Below are 23,133 nucleotides of genomic sequence, written 5' to 3' on the forward strand. Positions count from 1 at the left end.
ACCATAAATATGTCCTGCTGTTGTGATATTACTCACAATATTCACTCACCTGTAGTAGGATTTACACATGATTGAACATTTCCACAATTCTGGTAGAATCATCACAAGAAATCTGTTTACAAGAGAACTGAGTAAACTGTGAAGCCATTGTGGAAATTAGTCTGATATTTCTGCAAAAAATTAAACATGGAGTTACCATTTGACTCATAAATTCTATCCCTAGATCTTTACTCAAGTGAAAATCCACACAAAAACTTGCACATGAATGTTCATAGCAGCATTACTCATAATAATTAAAAGGTGGAAGTAGCCCAAATGTCTATCAGCTGCTGAATGGATAAATAAATTGTGATATATCCATACAGTGGAATATTATTTGGTTATATTATTTATTATAATATAATATTATTTATAATATTATTATAAAAATAAATCAAATGCTGACACATGTCTGAAAATATGCTACATGAAAGAAGCCAATCACAAAAGGCTCACATTGTAGGAGTCTAGATATAAGAAATGTCCAGAAGAAGAAAACCCACATAGACAAAAAGTAAGTTAGTGGTTGCTAGGGCTGGGGAGTGGGGACCAAGATACTAGGGTGATTGATGAAGGTTACAGGCTTCTTTTGGGAGTGACGCAATGTCCTAAACCGGAGTGTGGAGATAATTGCACAACTCTGTATAAATATGAAAACCACTGCATTGTCCACTTTAAATGGGTGAACTGTTTGGCATGAGACTTATGTCTCAATGAAGTTGTTACTAAAGAACAAAGACAAAAAGACCTGCAGAGATAAGAAGAGAAGGAAATGATTGCTACAAGCTTAGCCCAGAAAGAAAGACCTTGTTCTTTACGACCTCCAGCACAAGGAGTCTGTGACTGTGACACAGCCACAGCCCAACCTTCACTGGTTCCATGCTTAAATTGTGAAGAGAGCAGAAGGACATAGGTCAAAACCAAAGCGAGGACTTTTGTCTCTGCCGTGACAGAATGCCATGACTTCCTTGGCTCGCCTGGCCCAAGCACAGCTGCCCCAGCTGGAATCCATTTGAAGTAGCCTTGTCCTTTGGGCAGATATCTGAAACACAGGAAGGAACTCTGCATAACAGGCACTGGGCCTGACTGATCCTGCCAGTGGGTTCTAGAGGAACTGTGTCCAGGTAAGAACTGCTATGTTACTGCCCAGAAGATTCCTGCCAACACCAACATAATATTTTTCCATTCCATCCCATTGGCTCACAGAATGAGACCACTGATTTGCCTGTGAACTGGAAGAGGCCTGATGAAGTTCCTGCACGTGTTACAATCCCTGGCATCATCTGGGTTTTAATCTGACTTAGTTCAAAAGTCAGTGACCCAGACCATCACAGCAGGCCTGCCTGGCAGGTGAAGTTCTTTCTAATGTGTTCCTCAAAGCTGTGAAGAAAACCAAGGGAAGAGTCAGTCCCTCCCAGTACCACAAGGAAGGGCAAAGTCGCAGCAACAAGGCACTGCCAAAGCATGGAGAAACAGCAGGAGGCCATGTGACTAGCCCAATTGCCCAGTCCCCACCAATGTGACAGCACACTTCATCTTCCGTGCTTCAGAAGTTACGCCAGGCACCACGTCCTGACACAAAGCTGTGAAACACAGCAGGAACCCAAGGTTCTGACCCACTTTCCCTAACACACAGCTCCTGCCTCACCTGTCATTTTTCACCACCACAGCCACAGCAAATGCACCTACCAACCTCCCATGGTTTGACACAAACATGACTATGAAGACAGTCCCCGTTCCAGTGTGAGTGTGTGTGGCCCTGCCTGGGTCCTTGTCTTCTCCTCTTGCCATATGATGTCTTGTGATGTGCCTCACCTCCCCTGGAAACCTATCAGATAGATTTGGACTCTTTGGGATATTTTTGCCCTGAGAGTGTCACGAAAGGCTTGTCCTGTAGCCAGAGTAGATAGAAGAGACAAATGCGGCTGAGGATCCACCACGAGGGGCTGCCCCTAGGTGGGGGATTCTGCCTAGGGCAGGGCAGTGGAGCGCACCTGTGCCTGTCTCTCATGCACGTCTCAGTCTTGCTGAAGATGATGCATATCCCTGACGTTTAGTCATCAGACTCTACAGGGTTTTCTTACTATAATTTTATGAAAAAGTGAGACTCATAGACCAACTTCAGGCTTCAATGGCTCTAAGAAATCATACTCCAAGGTTGCAGCAGATGCAGGTGGGCAGAAGTGGAGTCGCAGTCACAGGAAGAAGAATCTAAGTCCTGCCTCTGTAAGTGTGTGTCAAAAACATATAGTACACTTTAAGTGTGCAGTATAGTCATGTTAACTGTAGTTACATAGTTGTGGAATAGGTCTATCTCTACAACTTTCTCATCTTGCAGTACTGAAACTCTGCACCCTTTAGACAACATCTCCCTTTTTCCACTCTGTTTCTAATCCTCTGTGCCTCTGGCCTTGAGATTGGCTTGCAAACTAGCTGGCTGTGCACAAGTTCCTTATGAGTTATGTAGCCCACCTATAAAGCAGCCCATCGCAGAGCCCTGACCTGTGGAGTAGGTGAGGATAGGTGGCCTGCTCTTCTGCAGTCCTGCTACCATGCCCAGCTCCCTTCTCCTTGCTCTTCTTATCTGGCTCATCCTGTTCTTTCCACAAATCTCATGACCTCAGCTTAGTCTGACTCCTACTGAGTCACCCTCTTGGACACCAACTTCTTGGAAGCACTCCTCGAAACTGCCTTCTGTCCGGGCCCTGTCTTGCGTACAGCTTCTACCTAAGTCTTCTGCCTGCCCTAGCAGAAACAAAGAGAGCTAAGTGAAGCTGTGTGCCTGTAGCCTCACAAACTGCTCCATGATCTGAGCCGGCCTTCAACAGAAGGTTTTGAGGCAGGCGGAGCACCACTCCTGGGAGAAAGCTTCCTACCGTCCTGGGTCTTACACTGGTCCAGGCCTTCATGCCCCCCCACAGTTCCCTAGGCATACCAAGAGCTATCAGGCCCTTTGCCATTTCCTACTTGCTGGTTGGTCTTGCTCAGCAGGGACCAGCTGCTGGAATGGCATGGCTCAGGGTCAACATGGGTTATAGCTCTCCACAAGTAATGTTGGAATGAATGATCCTCCCATTTCTTAACAATGTATTTCTGCTCATAATGCTACGGATAACTGCTTTCCTTTTCATAACATTTATGTTTCTTATTTTTTCTAGTTATTTTCCTGTGAAAAATTAACACCACTCCATTTTCCTTTCCTGTGACATTCCAGCACACACCCCCTCCCTCAGGTGTTGTGTGGAGATCTCCAGGACATTCTACATGCCTCAATTCTGGACACTGCTGGCTAAAGCTCTGCATCTTTTTGACTTCACATTTCATAACTGATACTATTAAATCTTTGAAAATACATTTCTGACTTCAGTGAAAATTAGGAATGCTACATCAGACATCTCCTAATTCATAATTTATAGGTGTCTCATTCATAACTGCCTCTTCTCCCATTTCAAACTCACTGAGTATGCAGGAGAGAAGAGGTGGCAATTATTTATAATAGCTTTATTAGGTATAATTTGCATCTATCTTCTGAAAGGACAGAGGAATGCTTCTGGGAGCTGCATATTAAACACAAGTGCTTCTACTTGACCCTGCCCTGATCTACTCCATGCACAGCAGTGTCCTTTCTTCCTAGGAAGGACGGATACAATTTGTCACTACACAAATTATACTGTACTTGCAGTTGACATTCTTTTATCAGATAAATTACTCATAGTTATTATGCTGGAGGCAGTTTCCATGAAAATTTCATATTGTGAAAATCTTAGTTTAAGGTGAGATGAAAAGGACCAGGACCAGATGAAGAAGCATAGGCCCTGAGCACCTGTGCCCACAACTGTTCTCTAGTGTGAAAGCCCACACTTTGTGCTTACCAGTGTGCAGCACAGCTCAAGTGTGCACTGAGCTGCCACTCCATGATGTGGTGAGGGGGTTGCCTAAGCCTGAGCACAGAGGTACACCTGCTCCTGTTCAGGTTACCAGGAAAGGTCACAGTTTGTTAATCTCTTTCCTACTTCTGGAAGGTAGAGAGTGACTCCAAAATGTTGCTTTCAGCAGTGTTTAGAATTTTATCACAAAAGCTTGAGAAATCATGTTACTGGTGTGCCAAATTCATCCCTGAAACCATACATTCCCAGTGAGAAGGAGGCACAAAATTTCAGGGAAGACCAAAAAAGGGTACATGTTAGTGTTTTTCTTAAAAAAAAAAGAAAATTTATTTCCCACACGAGAATAATACATGGTAAAACTTGTTAAACTACAAGAAAGTAAAAATATTAAAATGAAAGCTGTCCAATTTTCCTTTGTCCACTGTAAGCATTATTGTAGGATCTTTCTTCTGTGTTACAAATCATAAATGTATTTTTTAAAGAATGGGATCATAGACATTTTATTTCTCTTAAGGGGTGTGAAAGTTCCTAATGGAAAACTGTAATTCTTATCTATGAAATATTTATTCAAAAATTTTATACACAGGGCCAGGGATGTAGCTCAGTGGTGCCACCACCTGCCTTGCAAGCGCAAGGTCCCGAGTTCGATAACCAGTATAAAAGAAAAATTTTTAAACACATTTGTTTTGTTTTGTTTTTACTTTTTTTAGTACATGTTTGCAGTACATAATGATTACATTCATTGTAGGGTCTTAGGGTATGTACATAGCACATTTAAATTTGAGTCCCCCCACACCTTTCTCCTATTTTTCTGGCATCAGATTTATTTATTCATCTTGTAAGACCTTATAAAGTTAATTATATATACAGATTGAAAACCAGACTAAGAGGCCAAAGATATAGAAAACATGTAAGGGTAAAACATGTAAGGTCTGCACTGGATTATAGTAGCTTTCTTTTTCTATTTTTCTGCTGTTTTTCTTTTACTTTTATTTTGTTTTATATATATATATATATATATACTAGATATAGCATATATAATATATATTTTTTACTATATATATGAAGAGAGAGAGTTTTTCATACACATTTGTACTGATTGCACTACATGTGTACAAATATTACTGATGAGCTATGAATGGCCAAAGAACTTTTAGTTAACATTTTAACTTGTATCATTTTGTCATTTGCCCTTTCAGCTCTTTTCAATTAAACTTTTTTTTACAGTTGTTAACATCTTTTCAGAACTTTGTAAGCATATGGACAGTTTGGGATAGAGAAGGTGATACAGGCTACTTATTTAAAGGAAAGGTGACTGCTCCCAGCCCAGAGGAGTCTTCCAGGTTAGCATGCCACAGCTGCCAACCTGGAGGAGGCTTCTGGGTAGGTGTGCCACAGCTCCCACCACAGAGGAGGTGAGCCACATGGGCGCCAGGAACACACACACACACACACATCCCCTCGAAATGAGAAGACATGTAAACAAGCCTCAGAACCAGACTTCCAGATCACCTACAGCAACCCCAAAGGGAAACGAGATGGAACACTCTTATACTCAACCACCTGGACTCCCTGAACTAGCAACGAAACAGGATCTGCAAAAAATGAAATCAGAAATAATTTCTCACATAACAGCAAAGATTGTGCCCATAGTGCAAAACATGATTAACAAATCTAGAGAGGATAAAGATAAAAAAATAGAGGAGCTGAGGAACATGATGGAATCCCAACATAGGAAACAAATTGAATCCATAAAACAGATGCAAAGAGATTTCCAGGAGATTAAAAACTCCATTAAAAGTCTATGCAGCAGAATGAGACAATGTGAAGACAGAATTTCTGATATAGAAGATAAGATTCCAATTAGTGACCAGGAAAAGAAAAAATTCTTTAAAATTGTAAGGGACCATGAGAAATCAATCCAGCAGCTGCTAGATGATGCAAAGAAAAATAACATAAGACTGATTGGAGTCAATGAAGAAACAAGAGAGAGTGCAGATGACATAAAAAAAAACTGTTCACAGAAGTGATGGCAAAAAACTTCCCAAGTAGGGGGAAAGAATTTGACATACAGTTAAGGAAGGCATATAGAACTCCAACTAGCCTTGATCAAAAAAAAATCTACACGTAGGCATATAATTGTGAAGATTCCAGAAGAAAAAAATTCTACAAGCAGTTAGAGAAAAGAAACAAATCAAATACAAAGGAAAGCCCTCAGAATCACAGCAGACTTCTCAACACAAACCATCAAGGCAAGAAGAGCTTGGAGTGACATATTCCAAGCCCTAAAAGAAAACAGCCTCCAACCCAGATTGATGTACCCTGCAAAACTATCTTTCAAAATTGATGGAGAAAAATCTGGACTCTGCCACTTAACTAGAATCTCCAAATACAGAGATTCCTGTGCCTCTGCACAGCTCCAGTAGTAACCTATCAGAGACTATGCCTTCCAGCAATACAAGCACATCTAACAGCAGCAGCACCGTGAAACCATTAACTCCAGTTTCCTTGGTCTCAATCAATATGACAGCTGTCACCATGAAATCTACTTCTAAAATGGCAACACCATGAGTCTCAACCAATACAACAATTCCCACCACCTCAAAGTCTACAACTAAAGCAACAAGTATTTCACAAAACGTATCCCAGATGTCAACACCCATGATGACCACAACCCACAGTAGTTTGGTGACACTGCTAACCACAACTGTTCATTCTAAAGAAAATAGAGGATCAAAATTTGATACTGGCAGCTTTGTTGGTGGTATTGTATTGACACTGGGAGTTTTATCTATTCTTTACATTGGATGCAAAATGTATTATTCAAGAAGAGGCATTCGGTATAGAACCATTGATGAACATCATGCCATCATTTAAGGAAATACAAGAACCAAGGAAAGAAGACTGATGCAGCTCTATAATTTTGGTTTATTAGTTTAAAACAATGTTCTCTTAAAAGTAGTATAAACGGAGCTGGGGATTTAGCTCAGTGGTTTCGCAGCCTGCTGCGCAAGCGCAAGGACCTGAGTTTGATCTCCAGTACCAAAAAAAAAAAAAAAAAAATAGTATAAACGGACTATGTATATGATGCATTGCATAAATATGTGAAGATTCCTCATCATTACTAAAGGTAAAAATGTCTTAAGAATTTAAATGAATATTTGAAGCTTACAAATAATTTATACAGTGATTATATTCACATTTAGCAAATACAATACAGTAAGACAACTACTATCTCATGGTTTTGTGGCATTGGTCACCCAGGACTAGTAACTGAATCATATCACTGAAGGGCAGGATGCCATCTGTGTTTACAATTAAGGAGCTCAGTACAGCTCTCGGGATTTTGAGTGTTTGTTGCTCACACGAAGAACTTCAGCGCTTTTCAGAGCTGGATATACCCTAATTACTAATGCCGTAAGTAGAAATTACATAATTGCGTAAACTAGGTCTCAAGCATAATTTAAGAAAGCTTCAATATTTTATATTTTGAAGTACGGTATTTGGTCTAGAAACAGAATCTTCAAAATAAAACCCCAACCAGTACGTGTCCTTTGCTATAATAGAGACCCAGTGGAGAATTTAAAAAGCTTGTATTTTTATTAATAACTTCTTTGACGATTTCAATGTTAGTTGATATAATTTTCTTTATATAATTTAGGCAAACTGCACTGTTAAAAATGGTGTTTTAAGGATTCAACTGTAAGACTGGCATAGGAAAAACTAGATACTAGATTATTTGCTACTGTGAGAATATTTGTTACTACTGGAAATGGCTTTTATTTCCTATTCACTTATTAATTTTAATTTTATATTTAGTGACTATTTTAAAAGAATGTAGAGCTGCTTTCAATATCTAGAAATTTAAAAAAAATCCAAGACAATACTTAGAACTATATTGTCAGAATTATAGATTTTTGCTGTTTATTAAACCAGGGATTATGGGAGTTTCCACCCCAAGCTATTCTACCTGCAGGGTGAAAATGCTGCACTTCATACACTGTCAATTTTAAGAGAACTAGGGAAATGACATTTTTATACTTTAAATAAATGTATTTTGGAGTAAATGCTTACTTCAGACAGGACATTTCCTGCTTCCTTATGTTGGGTATTCTAGTACACTCGTCTTACTTCATTGCTGAAGGGGAGCTACTTTCAAATGCACCATGGTAATGAAGACAAAAAAAGCACAGTATTATACAAACACCAATATTAGGCAGTGTATTTTGGAGTGGTTTTAGTTTTAAGTTTATATTCTAGAACTTAAACTCAGGGTCAAGTTTTAACAAAAGAGGCATTCAGTCATTAAATACCAAGATATTTTTATCTTACAGGGCCAAAGTAAATTACACCAGTTTTCACAAATCTAAAAATGAGTTAAGATCTCCTAAGGAACATGTACCAACACTTTTAATAGGAATAAAATATAACTTTGTGGTCAGCTTTTGGTTTGCAGAGAATGCTAGGTATCAAGAATTTTGTTACAAGAGGATAATTTCTATTTGTTGTGTGTTATGGACAACTGATGTGATATAGATGATATCCTTCTCTAAAATATAGATATGATCAAATTTATATAGCACATGCAGTATGGAGGAAACTATGAAACATACATGGTTAGCTAGTTTGAAGAGAAATGTGGGCTGATGGGTAAGTTGCGTGTTGCTAACTTGGCCTTAACTGGTCTTGCAACCACTGCTTTCACTTCTTTGTAAATATAGTTAAAACAGACTTTATAGTGATGAGGGCTTTTACCTTCTTTTGTTTCTCACATTCTTGGTATATCAGTACCAGCCTGAAGTTTTTCTTGAATACTTCTTCTTTAGCACTTTGCAGCTAGAAAACCACTTTTAAATTACCATTGTCATTGCCTTGGAAGTTTCCTCTTCTTTTTGGGTTGGAAATAATATAGTTATGTCTTTTCTCTGTATATAAGTAGTATAATTTGTTACTTTCAAATACTAGTACTTTGAATACAAGTTTTTTTTAATCTACAGAAACAGTAATGCAAAATTATGTATTCCTTTGGGTACATTTCCTAAGCATAATCTTCCTAATTATGCTTATGGTTAAGCAAGTGCCCAATTTTCTTTATATTTCTTGAGAATATATTTACTTGAAGATAAAAACAATCCAGATGTATGTCTAAATATCATGCAGAAGCCACTGATTTTTAAATATCCTTGGATAATCCATAACAGGAATAATTCCAATAAAGCAAGTGAGAGTTGGCAGTATATTACGGTAGTTAATTCTGTATTTTCAGAAAAAAAGTAAAGCAAACTCCTCTTACCTTTTGTTTTTCTATTATAATGACCAGATTTTGGTATTTCATTGTTACTGAGATCTATTTTTAAAATAAAATTTGTTCTCCATTTAAAAAAAAATTGATGGAGAAATAAGATACTTTCATGACAAAGAGCACCTTAGGAACTTCGTGACTACCAAACCAGCACTCCAAAGAATTTTACACAATATCCTATGAACAGACATTGAGGATCACAACCCCAGGAAGCAAAGCAGAATGACCCATCTGGCATGACAAGAAATTAAATGTAAAGGGAGAGAACCCAACAAAAAGAAAAAGTCGTGGCAATGATAACTCAATATGTATCAGTTATAACCATCAATGATAATGGTCTCAACTCACCAATCAAAAGAAATACACTGGCAGAATGGGTGAAGAAGCAAGATCCAACAATATGCTATATATAAGAAACAAACTGAAAGTTAAATGGTGGAAAACAATACTCCATGTGACGGGAACCTGAAAAAAAGCAGGAGTAGCTATCCTCTTTGCAGATCAAGTGGATTTCAAACCCACACCGATTAAGAGAGACAAAGAAGGACACTATATCCTTGTAAAGGGAGCAATCCAAGAGGAAGAGATGACAATCAAAAATACCTGTCTACTAAACACTAGTGCACCCAACTATATAAAAAAATACTAACGGACATGAAAAACCATATAAGCACTAATACAATAGTAGTAGGGGAGCTCAATACCCCATTGTCACAAATGGATAGATCAACTAGACAAAAAACAAGCAATGAAATACTAGAACTCAACCAAACTCTTGAACATATGAACTTAACAGATGTTTACAGAGTGTTTCACCCCACAAAATCAGAATACATATTCTTTTCAGCTACACACAGGTCGTTCTCCAAAATAGACCACATACTTGCTCATAGAACATATTTAGGTAAGTGCAAAGGAATTGAAGTTATTCCCTGTATATTATCAGACCATAATGTGATGAAATTGGAGATCCATAGCAAAAGAAACTGCAAAAACTTCATAAATGCATGGAAATTGAACAACACAATTCTGAATAACCAATGGGTCACAGAGGAAACTACAGAAGAAATCAGACAGTTCCTTCAAATAAATAACAATGAGAACACAACATATCAGAATCTATGGGACACAATGAAAGCAGTCTTATGAGGGAAATTCATAGCAGTGAATACTCATATTAGGAAAACAGAACGAGCCCAATTAAACAACCTGATGCTGAATCTCAAGCTTCTAGAAAAGGAAGAGCAGGACAACCCCAAAGCTAATACAAGGGAGGAAATTATAAAGATCAGGGCAGAAATCAATGCAATGGAGACTAAGAAAACAATACAAAAAAATCAATGAAGCCAAGAGTTTGTTCTTCGAAAGAATCAACAAAATTGACAAACCCTTAGCCAACCTTATGAGAAAAAGGAAACAAAAGAACCAAATCCATGCAATTAGGAATGAAAAGGGTGAAACTACAACAGACCCAGCAGAAATCCAGAGGATCATCAATACCTACTTCCAGAACCTATACGCCAATAAGATGGAAAACACAGAAGAAATAGACAGATTCCTAGATACATATGAATTACCAAAGTTCAATGAAGAACACGTAAAAATTCTAAAAACCCAATATCAATCAATAAAATTGAAAACATAATTAAAAACTTACCAACCAAGAAAAGCCCAGGTCCTGATGGCTTCACTGCTGAATTCTACAAGACATTTAGAGAGGAACTACTGCCACTACTGTTTAAACTCTTCAGTGAATTTGAAAGGGAAGCAATACTCCCAAAATCATTCCTGGAAGCAAGCATCACCTTGAACCACAAAGCAGAGAAAGAGCCAACTGAAAAAGAGAACTATAGGCCAAACTCACTAATGAACATAGATGCAAAAATCCTTAATAAGATAATGGCAAACAGAATGCAGAAGATCATCAAGAAGATCATCTACCCTGACCAAATGGGATTCATCCTATGGATGCAGGGATGGTTCAACATATGCAAATCATTCAATGTAATACATTATATCAATAGAGCCAGGGACAAAAACCATATGATCATCTCAATAGATGCAGAAAAAGCATTTGACAAAACCCATCAAGCATATATGATAAAAACCCTACAAAAAATCAGAATAGACATTCTCTACCTCAATCTGAAAAAAGCCATCTATGAAAAACAAACAGCCAGTATCATACTGAATGGTCAAAAACTGAAATCCTTCACACTAAAATCAGGAACAAGACAAGAATGTCCACTATCACCACTCCTGTTCAATATAGCTTTGGAAACATTAGCCATAGCATTTAGACAAGAGAAAGAAATAAAAGGAATAAAGATAGGAAATGAAGAAGTCAATTGTCATTATTTGCAGATGACATGATACTCTATATAGAAGACCCCAAGAACTCCACCAAAAGTCTTCTAGACTTAATAACCAAATTCAGTAAAATAGCTGGATACAAGGTCAACACACAAAACTCAATAGCTTTCCTCTACATGAACAAAAGACTCACTGAGAGAGAAATAGGGCAAATAATTCCTTTCACAATAGCATCCAAAAAACTGAAATACCTAGGAATCATCCTAACGAAAGAAATCAAAGACCTCTTCTCTGAAAACTATGGCACTCTGAAAAGAGAGATTGAAGATGATATCAGAAAATGGACAGACATCCCCTGCTCCTGGGTAGGAAGGATTAATATAGTGAAAATGGCCATACTTCCAAAGCTGCTATATAGATTTAATGCAATTCCAATTGAGATCCCAGCAGCATACTTCATAGACCTTGAGAAAACAAGCCAAAAATTCATTTGGAGCAAGAAGAGACCCAGAATAGCAAAAGCAATTCTAGGTAACAGAGACATGGCAGGGGGTATCACAATCCCCAACTTGAAACTATACTACAAAGCTACAGTGATAAAAACATCATGGTACTGGCAAAGAAACAGACTTGAGGACCAGTGGAACAGATTAGAAGATGCAGAAACAACTCGAGACACACTGAGCCACCTCATCTTTGACAAAGGAGCCAAACACCCTCACTAGAGGAAAGATAGCCTCTTTAATAAATGGTGCTGGAGAAATTGAGTTTCAACTTGCCAAAGACTAAAACTAGACCTATATCTCTCACCATCCACTAAACTAAAGTTGAAATGGATTAAAGATCTAAATATTAAAACAGAAACGCTGAACCGGCTGGAACAGAGGTTAGGTAGAACTCTTGAAGACATTGGTGCAGGAAAAGACTTCATGAATAAAACCTCAGTTGCCCGTGAACTGGCACAAACAATCAACAAGTGGGATCTCTTCTTTAAAAAGCTTCTGCACAGCAAGAGAAACCACCAGTAGTATGAAGAGACAACCCACAATGTGGGAAAAAAGTTTCACCAGCAGTCCCTCAGACAAAGGTCTACTATCTCAAATCTATAAAGAACTTAAAAAGATCAGACCTCCCCAATTTAAAGACCCAATCCAAAAATGGGCATCTGAAATGAACAGACATTTCTCACACAAAGAAGTAGAAGTGGCAAATAAACATATGAAAAAATACTCAACATCACTGGTCATTCAAGAGATGCAAATGAAAACAACACTGAGATTCCACCTCACTCCAGAAGGAATAGCTGCTATCATGAAATCAACCAATAACAAATGCTGACAGGGCTATGGGGAAAGAGGAACCCTGCTCCAGTGCTGGTGGGAGTGTAGACTGGTGCCAGCACTGTGGAAATCAGTATGGAGATACCTCAAAGAACTAGGACTGGAAGTCCCATTTGACCCCACTATTCCACTGCAGGGGATCTTCCCCAAAGAATTAAAAGAATTATACCACAGTGATATATGTGCACCCATGTTCATAACAGCACAGTTTGTGATAGCTAAAACTTGGAAACAGCCCAAATGCCCATCAACTGGAGACTGGATCAAGAAAATCTGTTTTTTTAATAAAATGGAGTACAACTCAGCCATCAAAAACAATAAATTAGAGACATTTACAGCTAAATGGATGCACATTGAGATGATGCTCTTAAGAGAAATAAATAGGACACACATGTGTAAATACCAAATCTTTTCTCTAGCATGAGAAACTGAAAGCGTAAATAAGAACTAAAAGGTATAATAGATAAGGTGAAATAGGAAGAAAAGGGGCAAAGGGGAAGGGGAAGTGGGAGGGGTAAGGGAAAGGAAAGAAGGGAATGGAATTAATATGAGAAAATGGAAAAAAGGAAACAAAGTCTTTGTAAATAGGGAGGAATGGGGGTTTGAAGGGAGGGCAGAGGAAGGGGGAACAAAATAAGAACCAAGAGAGTATGTAAAGGTGCATATCTCCGATGATGTATGTCATCATATTGTACATCTAAAATGTACCAATAAAAGGATATACAATAAAAAAAAAGGAAAGGCAAAAGATGTGTTTGAATAGTATACCAGTCGTCTAAAGAGAGCTTATTCAACGAATTTTAGTCATTTTCTTTGCTTTGTCTTTTGTGTTTTAACTTCCTATACTACTTCAACTGTGCTACAGTGCTGTCAAGTCAAATAGGGAGTCTTCAGAACATTTGGACTTACATCCATTTACTTGAGTTTAAGATCTTATTAGTGATGTCATTTTTCAGGTCAGGAGAAAACTCTGTCTCCACAGTGTACTCAGGTAAAGGATTCAGGAATGGGTTGTTTGCTCTCAAAAGTGCCTTAGGGGCCTCTCCAATGCATGGTCATCTGGTAAAGAAAATACAGCCTACTGGGAGTGGTAGCACATGCCTATAATCTCAGCTACTCAGGTGGCTGAGGCAGGAGAATCAAATTTTGAGGCCAGTGTAGGCAACTTAGCAAGACTAGAAGGAGCAGGAGCAGCAACTTTTTTGTAGTTCAAAGTGTGAGCTGGAGTGTAAAGACTCCCCTGGAAGTACAAGATAGAATGGTTGAGAACATGAGCATAGGAACTTGAATCTACTCCATGAGTGCTACACATGTGCCTGGCCATGCCAAGGGACTTCCTTAGCCCAATAAATTCATCTCTAAAACAAGAATGGCAACATCAAATCCCACAGGGCTTTTATAAGTAAATGAGATAATACACTTTATGCACTGAGCCTAGCATAGGGTACAAAGTATGTAATTTAGGTGACAGTCTTACTAACTTTTTGTAGTTTTCAAAAAGGAAAAAAAAGTACCCCACCAAAGACTATCTCTGGAAGATATAGCAGTGGTCTGATGTGTTTCATTGCAAGAAGTTCAAAGCTGACATTGTCTGGTTTTGGTTAGCAAACTGCAAAGGTAGGTGCTCTTGAAAGTCAAGTAAAAGGAAGTGCATTCCCTCTTTTACAGTGGAAGGTGATGAGCTAAGCACATAGACCTGGCCCTGGCTACTCCGCAAGTGTTTTGTTCATATTTCTTCTCTCTTCATAATGGGAGAGAGTTGCACAGACAACAGAGAGAATATTTTCCAACCCCAACTGTTCCTGGTCTATTACAGATCCATACTGCTGTTAATCTCTCATTTTATTTGCCTGTTTAGTGCCATAAGAATTTGGATTCAACTGACTCCAAAGCATTGTCAGTGTGTTGGCAATAAGCCCCAGATTCAATTTGTTGGTGCAGAAATTAAGCACTCTGACACCAAGAAATCTCAACAAGGTAGGTTCTGCAGAAGGATGAGAGCACACTCTAGCAATGAGTTAGCAGGCATGCAACAGGCTCCTTTTATATCCAAATGCATGAGAAGCAACTGACCTTCTCCCCGTCAACTGGTTCAAAGTTTTACAATCTATCCCAATGGACTAGTTTAGGTGATGTAAAGGGAGGGCCCCTAAAGGGTTGCTGGGCAGGGTTGCTAAAAGGGGGTAAGGAGGGTTGGGGACACAAAGAACTGAAAGTCCTTGGCACGGGGAACTGACAGTTCTCAGCTGTGTTCCCAGAATCCAAGCTGAGGAGACATTTCTTGTAACTGTAACAACTGCAACTCTGGTGTAAGGGCAGGGGGGCAGCCTAGCGTTTAAGACAGAGGCCACAGCCTGAGGTGCACGGCTAGAGGGGGCACTGGAGCGTGTGTTGGGGAAGTGGGCACCTCATAAGCTCTCAGGCTGTAAGCTAGGCAGAGACAGCTGTGATATGGGGCACACTCAGGGACGCAGGAACTGGGAGAGGCTGGAGTGAGTCCAACCCTACAGCGGACACCATTGACCAACCACGCCCTATGGGAAAGGTGGGTGAAAATTCTGCATTCACACACAGAAACAAGAGTGTGGAAACCAATTAGGGTTAGTGATGACTCACTGTCTTTTCCCATGTCTGGTAGACTCCAGTGCTTCAGCTCCTGGAAAGAAACAATTTATACAATAATATAAAAGAATGTTTTGGGGCTCATTTCTCTCTTTATTCATTAGTTTTGGGGGGAGGCTGAGTATTTTCTTTACTTTTTAAAAATTTTCTGTTTCTTCTTTTTCCTTCTTTTTCTTGATTCTTTATATTACTTTTATCTAATTCTACTAATTTCCTTCTACTCCTCAATAGGACCCTTTCTCTCACTTTTCCCTCTTTCTCATCTTTTTATTTTTCAAATTTTCTTTCTTTCATTTGTCCCCTTTCTGGCTTCTCCTTCTTCACTAGTATTACTATTAAGCTTTATTAATCTTTAATATTTAGTTGACTCTATGCTACTATTATTGAATCCTTTTCTTTTTCTTTTTTTTTATACCAGGGATCAAACTCTGGACCTTGCGCTTGTGAGGCAGGCACAGCGCCACTGAGCTAAATCTCCATCCCCTCCTTTTCTATTATTAATTGTAGTATAGTTGTTGAATTTAATAGATACTTACTGTATGTCAATATTTGGTTTGTCTTTATGTCTATATTATAATTAAAGATCTTTTTTCTATCCTTAAGAGTGGTACATTAGCTTTTTTTACTTCTCATGGTATTTTAATATTCAGTTTGTCTTTGACGCTGTTATTGTGGTTGACTCTTTGTTATTGCCAGGGTGTCATAGTAGTTACTATCAATTGGTTTTTACTATATGCCAATATCTGGTTTGTCTATGTGTCATCAACAATACTGCAGTTTATTTACAGAGAACTGGGTGCACAGCCAATTACACTGCACCCTGCTCTCCCCAAATTAACAGACTTCATTAGATCTTGGGACAGACATAAAGGCCTATAGTAAGCCACACCTAGAACCCATCACTGGAAAGCAGACTAAAGAGAACTCCATATTAGCAACAAAGTCTTTCCACTATAACCAATCCTTAACCCGCAGCACATGTGCACACACATGTGCACAAACACACACACACACACACACACACACAAAATCTATAGAAAAAAACAAGGTAAATTCCTCCAAAGACTCCTAATTCCCTGAAAGCTGATCTGTGGGGCATCAATGGGGAGAAAATCAAAAGCCAAACAATTGAATTTTACAAAGTGATAAAAGAGGAAACAAAAGATTAATAAGGTGCTCAGTGAGCTCAAAGATAATATAACTAAATAGACAATGGACTTAATAAATTATATGATGAGTGAATTTACATAAACTAGTTGAGCTAAACAAAATAATGCAAAATATGAATGACAAGTTTAGCAAAGAATTAGAGTCCATGAAAATGTTCCAAATAAAAATCCAGGAGATAAAAAATTGTATGGAAAGTATGGGCAACAGAAGTGACCAATTGAGGACAGTATGTCAGAAGTAGAAGACAAGGCTGATGCAAGTGACCATATATTCAGAGATACCTTAAAAACAGCATGGAGCCGGGGATTTAGCTCAGTGGTTGTGCCACGTGCCACGCAAGTACAAGGTCCCAAGTTCAATCTGCGGTACCAAAAAACAAAGAAACAAACAAACAAACATGAAAATAGATCTAAAAGCTGCTAGATAATGCAAAGAAGACTAAGATTAATTTGAATTAGTGAAAAATTAGAAAACTGTACAAATGGCACAAAAAAACCTTTTTACAGACATAATAGCAGAAATCTTTCCAAGTATGGGGAAGTATTTTAACATACAAATAAGAGAGATATATAGACCCTCTAATACTATAGCAATAATTAGAAAAGAACACCATAATACCAAAAGTCCAACACAGAATTTTAAAAGATGTTAAGCAGAGAATCACTTGTAAAGGTAAACCCATTAGAATTACAGAAGATTGTTCAGCACAAACCTTAAAGGCTAGGAGACCTTGAAGTGAAATATTTCAAGCTTTAAAAGAAAACAACTTCCAACACAGACTAATGATACTGCAAAACTCTTTCAAAATTGTTATAGAAATAGGTCTTTCTATGACAAAGAACACCTTAAGAAACTTACGACCACCAAACGAGCACTCCAAAAAATTCTCAAGGATAGCCTAGAAAAAGGCAATGAAGCCAACAATGCCAAAAAGTCTCGTGGAATGAATACACCATGTAGAAGGAGGAATTAAATAAAAGGGGGGGGGGATTAGCAACAGAAAAATAATGCAATGACAGAAATAAGTCAATAACTTTCAGCAATAACTCTCAGTGTGAATGGTCTCAGTTCCCTAGTCAAAAGACACAGATTGGCAGAGTGGATCAAGGAACAAAGTCCAGCCGTTCCAGGCTCCGCCCATGGTACAGTGAGGACCCAGGTGCAGCTTGGAGCCCCCGCTCCGTCCCGTGCTCCGCTTAGCTGCGCGGGCGCCTGCAGGGCCCAGTCCCCCCTGCCACGGTCATGGCACCCCCCCCCACCCCCACGCCTCTGCTGGCTCTTTTGCTCCCTGGTTTCGCACTACAGAGGCACAGGGGATTATAAAGGCCCTTGTCCTGAGCGCCACAAGATAGAGCAGAAATTAGCAACAGAAAGAGGGCTTCTCAGGCTCCTCAACGAAAACTGAAGCCCAGCGGAAAAGTAAAGAGAATCTCTACATGAAAGGCACACCAGACCACTGTGCTTGGTAAGTTGGAGGGATCATCACCTCCCATCGGAACCTGCACTATCTTCAGGGGAAGGGCAACTGGAACCTGCAGTAGAACTTTACAGAGTTCAACCCTACAGGAGGACAGGGAGCTCAAATCGGGAAAAGCAGCCAGAAATCTGCCTGAATCTCACAGGTCTGCTACTGGCTTGCTGAGACTCATTGACTTGTATATGCACATGGCTGCCTACATTGCCTATTGTGACAGCAGAGACATACCCTGAAGGAGGCCCTTCATTTTTATTTTTTGTTCTTTGCAAAAAAGAAAAACAATTTTTTTCTCTTATGTTTAATTCTTAATTTTTACTGTTTTCTACTTTTTTCAAATTTTTACTTTTCCTTTTATCTTTTCTCTCTCTCTCTCTCTCTCTCTCTCTCTCTCTCTCTCTCTCTCTCATGCTTGTGCTCTCACACATTGTTTTTCATATCCCTATTTGTTCCTTTCTAGGCTGAATTTGGATTTCTCCTTTATTTTTCTTTCCATCTCTTTTTCCTTCTCTTGATTATCATTAGTTTTAAAGGAAAGTAAATACAGTATCTAACCTCCCTATTGCTGTTAGGTGGCTCTGTGCATGTCTTTGTTCTTTCATTCTGCCTTTTCCTCTTGCCTTTAACAATTTCTTAGAGTTTGTGTGATCTTCCTGTGTCTTCTGGCCTCACCACTAATCTTTCCTGATCTTTCTACCTGTCCCTCCCTCCCCAACTCCTTATAACTCCCCATCCTGAAGGGTAAAGTTGCTATATTGAAGACTTTATTCACTATAAACATATGTTGGGTTGGTCCTCGGTTTTGATTTAATTCACACAGTTAAATGTGATAGATTAATAACTACCACAAATTGTCATTTTCTTTTTTTTTTTTTGGTACTGGGGATTGAACTCAGGTACTTGAGCGTGCACAGCAGGCCACAAAACCAGTGAGCTAAATCCCCGCCCCCAAGTTGTCATTTTCTAAGTCACGCTTGATGCTATGGTGTTGCTGATTGTATCATTTGGGCTAAGATGTTGCAATTGATCTAATCAGTTGTCCTTCCTGGTATAATTAAAATGAAATAGTGTCAGAGTCATTAGAGTCTCAAAACCTAAAGACCAGCTATATCTGGAAGACACCTCTGTAAAGCAATCATTACACAAGGGTTTTAAACATAAGCAACAAAGATACTTACATTAAGCAATTTTGAAATATCAACCCAGGAATTAAACCAAGGACAGTACCAAAAACAAAAATGAGAAGACATTTAAGCAAGGCACAAACTCAGGCTTCCACCCCAACAAAAGCAAATTCTGGGGGAAACGAGGTGGAAAAGTCTGATAATCAACCACCTGGACACCCTGAACTGATAGCACAGGAAGTAACAAAACAGATGTATGAGGCTCTAGAAAAATGCAAAGCAGAAATAATCTCCCAGATAACTACAGAGATGGTGAGCAGAGTGAAAGACATGATTAGAGGCTCTAGAACAGAAACAGACAAGACAATAGATGAGATCAGAAACATGCTGGAAGCCATGAATGCCCAGCATAAGAAAGAAATGGAAACCATGATTGCCCAACATAAGAAAGAAATGGAATCCATGAAAAAGATTCAAACAGATATTCAGGAGATTAAAAACTCCATTGAAAGCATGCAGAGTAGATTAAGAGAATCTGAAGATAAAATATCAGATATAGAAGACAGGATTGTGGTTAAGGACCATGAAAACAGAGATCTCTTAAAGATAGTAAGGGACCATGAGAAATCAATCCAGCAACTGCTAGATGATGCAAAGAAGAATAACATAAGACTGATAGGAGTCCATGAAAAAAGAGAAGAAAGTACAATTGACATAAAAAACTGTTCACAGAAGTAATAATAGAAAACTTCCCAGACAGAAGTAGAGAATTGGACATACAGGTAAGTGAGGCATTTAAAACTCCAACTAGCCATGATCAAAAAAAAAAAATCTACATTTAGATGTATAATAGTCAAGATCCCAGAAACCCAACAGAAGAACAAAATTCTACAGGCAGTTAAAGAAAAGAAACAAATCACCTACAAAGGAAAGCCCATCAGAATCACAGCAGATTTCTCAACACAAACCCTCAAATCATGGAGCACCTGGAGTGAAGTATTTCAAGCCCTAAAAGAAAATAACTTCCAACCTAGACTGTTGTATCCTGAAAAATTATCTTTCAAAATGGATGGGGAAATTAGATACTTCCACAACAAAGAACACCTGAGAAATTTCATGACCACCAAACCAGCACTCCAAACAATTCTAAGCAATATCCTGGAAAAAGACAATGAAGGTCACAACTCCATGAGGCCCAACAGAGGGAAGCCACCAGGCAAGGCAAGAAACTAAAGGGAAAGGGGGAAAAAATAAAACATAAAAGAGCCAACAACAGTAAAACATCATGACAAGGATGACTCAATATCTATCAATTATAACTCTCAATGTTAATGGCCTCAATTCACTAATCAAAACAAATAGACTGACAGAATGGATTAAGAAACAAAATCCAGCAATATGCTGTGTACAAGAAACACACTTAACTCAAAAAGAAATTCATAGACTGAAAGTAAAAGAATGGAAAACAGTTCTCCACATCTCAGGAACCCAGAAAAAAGCAGGCATAGCAATCTTATTTGCAGACAAAGTAGATTTCAAACTAAAACTAATTAAGAGAGACAAAGATGGTCACTACATCCTTGTGAAGGGTACAATCAAAGAGGAAGAGATGGTAATCCTAAATATATATGCACCAAATATAAATGCCCCCAACTATACAAAACAAATATTAATGGACATGAAAAACCAAATAAGCACTAATACAATTGTAGTGGGGGACCTCAATACCCCTCTATCACAAATAGATCATCTAGACAAAAAATTAACAAGGAAATTCTAGAACTGAACCAAGCTATTGAACAAATGGACTTAATAGATGTTTACAGAGTATTCCATCCCACAAAATCAGAATACACATTCTTTTCAGCTGCACAGGGGTCATTCTCCAAAACAGATCACATGCTAGCTTATAGGACATGTCTTAGTAAATGTAAAAGAATTGAAGTTTTCCCCTGTATATTATCAGACCATAGTGCAATAAAAGTGGATGTCAATAACATAAGAAACTGCAGCACTCCCACAAACACATGGGAATTGAATGACACCCTCCTGAACAACCAATGGGTCACAGAGGAAATTAAAGAAGAAATTAGACAGTTTCTACAAGTAAATGATAAAGTCAGTACAACATACAGGAATCTATGGGACACAATGAAAGCATTCTATGCGGGAAATTCATAGCTGTGAAAGCCCATATTAGGAAAACAGAGAGAACTAAGTTAAATAACCTAATGCAGAACCTCAAGCTCCTAGAAAAAGAAAAGCATATCAAACCCAAAGCTCATACAAGAAAGGAAATTATAAAGATCGGAGAAGAAATGAATGCAATGGAGACTAAGAGAACAATACAAATAATTAATCAAAGAGTTGTTTTTTTAAAGAATAAATAAAATCAATAAACCTTTAGCTAAACTGATCAAAAAAAGGAAAGACTCAAATCCATGTAATTAAAAATGAAAAAGTTGAAGTCACAACAGATCCAACAGAAATCCAGAGGATCATCAATACCTACTTCAAGAACCTGTACTGTAATAAAATGGAAAACACAGAAGAAATGGACAGATTCCTAGATACATATGAATTGCCAAAGTTAAGTGAAGAAGATATAGAAATTCTAAACACCCCAATTACAATGAGTGAAATTGAAAATGTAATAAAAAATTTACCAACAAAGAAAAGCCCAGGTCCTGATGGCTTCACTGCTGAATTCTACAAGATATTTAAAGAAGAACTATCGCCATTAGTCTTTAAACTCATCAAGGAAATTGAAAGGGAAGCAAGGCTTCCAAACTCATTCCTGGAACCAAGTGCTACTTTGATTCCAAAACCAGCGAAAGACCCAACCCAAAAAGAGAACTACAGGCCAGTCTCCCTAATGAACATAGATGCAGAAATCCTCAACAAGATACTGGCAAACAGAATACAGAGGATCATCAAGAAGATCATACAGCCTGACCAAGTTGGATTTATCCCAGGGATGCAAGGATGGTTCAACATCCATAAATCAATAAATGTAATACACTATATAAACAGAGTCAAGGAGAAAAACCACATGATCATCTCAATTGATGCAGAAAAAGCATTTGACAAAATCCAGCACCCATTCATGATAAAAACGCCACAGAAAATTGGAATAGAAAGTCTTTATCTCAACCTGATTAAGTCTATCTATGAGAAACCAATAGCCAACATCATACTAAATGGCCAAAACCTGAAAACCTTCATGCTGAAATCAGGAACAAGACAAGGATGCCCACTATCACCACTCCTGTTCAATATCATTCTGGAAACATTATCCATAGCAATTAGAAAAGATAAAGAAATAAAAGCTATAAAGATAGGAAAGGAAGAAGTGAAACTGTCATTATTTGCTGATGATATGATACTTTACATAGGAGATCCAAAAAACTCAGTCAAAAGTCTTCTAGACCTAGTTGACAGATTCAGTAGAGCAGCTGGATATAAGGTAAACACTCAAAAAACAATAGCTTTCTTATACACAATATCAGACGCATTGAGAGCATCTAAAAAAATGAAATATCTAGGAATGAACCTAACAAAGGAAACAAAAGACCGCTACACTGAAAACTATAGCACTCTGAAAAAGGAGATCGAAGAGGATATAAGAAAATGGAAAGACATCCCTTGTTCCTGGGTAGGAAGAACCAATATAGTGAAAATGGCCATACTTCCAAAACTGCTATATTGATTTAATGCAATGCTGATTGAAATTCCAACAATATACTTCACAGAACTGGAGAAAACAATCCAAAAATTCATTTGGAATCAGAAGAAACCTAGAATAGCAAAAGCAATTCTAGGCAAGAGAGACATGGCTGGGGGTATCATAATCCCCAACTTG

The 23,133-nt window shown here is 38.3% G+C and overlaps 1 pseudogene; it reads left to right on the top strand.

Annotated features, from left to right (window-relative positions):
- The first annotated feature begins 6,302 nt into the window (after positions 1-6,302).
- Positions 6,303-6,931, top strand: LOC147830005 (porimin pseudogene; annotated as a pseudogene).
- The last annotated feature ends 16,202 nt before the right edge of the window (positions 6,932-23,133 follow it).

The sequence above is a fragment of the Heterocephalus glaber genome, unplaced genomic scaffold (genome assembly GCF_053883595.1).
Source record: "Heterocephalus glaber isolate CG9 unplaced genomic scaffold, H.glaber_assembly_v1.0 deba00000331, whole genome shotgun sequence".
Classification (NCBI taxonomy): domain Eukaryota; kingdom Metazoa; phylum Chordata; class Mammalia; order Rodentia; family Bathyergidae; genus Heterocephalus; species Heterocephalus glaber.